Consider the following 1,724-nt stretch of genomic DNA (forward strand, 5'->3'; position numbering starts at 1 on the left):
AATTCAGATTCAATTTTGGATCTAAACATAATAGTTTTAGTTTTTTAATTACAAAATTTTGGACTTGTATCCTAATAGGTTTTTGTGGGCCTTGTACTTTGGAAGATGCAGTTATGATGCTTTTACTATCCTGCTTTTGTTAAAAATAACTTGAATTAGCAAAAAGTGTTGACACCAAAATATTGGATTATCAAAACACCACAATGTAGACAGATACTAGGACATAAAATTTGAAATTAAGGTAGTTTCTGGAAAATTGACCCCTAACAGTAAACCAAAAGTGAATTTTTTTTTTTTTTTTAGGTCACTATTTGCTGGGCATTTTCATAAAATTAAAACAATAAATAGCAAATTTAGCCACTGGAGAAACACTTTCTTCACCTGACTTCCATAACACTCTACTCACTTGATTTTCTTTTCTCATTCTCCTTTGCAAGATCCTCCTTTTCTCTCCTTCTCTTCATGTGGGATTGCTCCGGGGTTCAGTCCTTGGTCCTCATCTCTTTTTCAATTTTCTATCTACCCTTACTCTAATGGTTTGAAATACCAAGTATATTCTGATGACTCCCAAATTTTGATCTGTAGTCCCCACCTCCCCTCTTGCTGCAGAATCATACATCCCAACTATTTGACACCATCAATCAGCTCACTAAGTGTCTCAAACTTAACATTTCCAAAATTGAAATCTTGATCTTACCTCACAAATTTGCTCCATCTGAAGTCTTCCCCATTTCAACTGATGGTAACTCTACTCTCCCAGTCACTCTGGTCAAAAGTCCTGGAGTCATCCTTGACTCTCTTTCTTTCATGCGCTCCTCCATTCAATAGTCAGAAACTTTACCTTCCAGAAGTATCTGCCACATCCACTATCATTTCTCATCTCCTTCTAATTTCCCCACCCCCAACAGTCTCTTCTCAAAAAGAGTCTCAGTGATGCTTTCAAAATGGAAGTCAGATCATATCACTCCTTTCTCAAAATCCTCCAAGAGATCTGCATCTCATATAAAATGAAAGCCAAACTCCTTACAAAACTCCATGCCATCTGTCCAATCTCAACCGTTTTCCCCACTTACTCTCCTTTCTCATGGGACTCCTGGCTTCCATGGTGTTTCTTGACATGCCAGGCTTGCTACCAACTAGGAGCCATGGAGCCCGGCTGTATCCTTTGCCTAGATGGCCTTTCCTCTGAGATAACCATCTTTTTTCAGATTAACAGCTCTTCCTCCAGACAACTGCATAGTTTAACCCACCAATTACCTCCTTCAAATTTCAGCTCAATGTAACTTTTTCAGTGAGGCCCAGTCTGAGAATCTCATTTAAACTCCCAACATGCCCCTCTACCCTCTCATCTTCTTTTATCCCATTCCATTTTTTCCATACCGTGTATTACTTTATAGCTCCCCACACTATTTATTTATTTGTGTACTCATTTTAAGTTTCTCTCCAGTAAAATATAAATTAAATGGGGCAAGGATTGTTTTTGCTCCACTATTTTGAGGACTCGGCATACAGCAGACGCTCAGTAACAGAGTTCACGAACTCATCATTTCCCCGTTCATACAACAGGACAAGCCGCCTAAGCACCCCTCAAGCCTCAGGTCTAGCATCTCCTTACATGGCTAACGTTCACAGAACAATCTACATTCTTCTTTAAGAACTTTAGTACCCCGGAAGTAAAAGCTTAAGGAAGGGGTCAGAGAAGAAAACTGTTTCCGTTTCCGTAC

This window comes from Cynocephalus volans, chromosome 8 (assembly GCF_027409185.1).
Source record: "Cynocephalus volans isolate mCynVol1 chromosome 8, mCynVol1.pri, whole genome shotgun sequence".
Classification (NCBI taxonomy): Eukaryota; Metazoa; Chordata; class Mammalia; order Dermoptera; family Cynocephalidae; genus Cynocephalus; species Cynocephalus volans.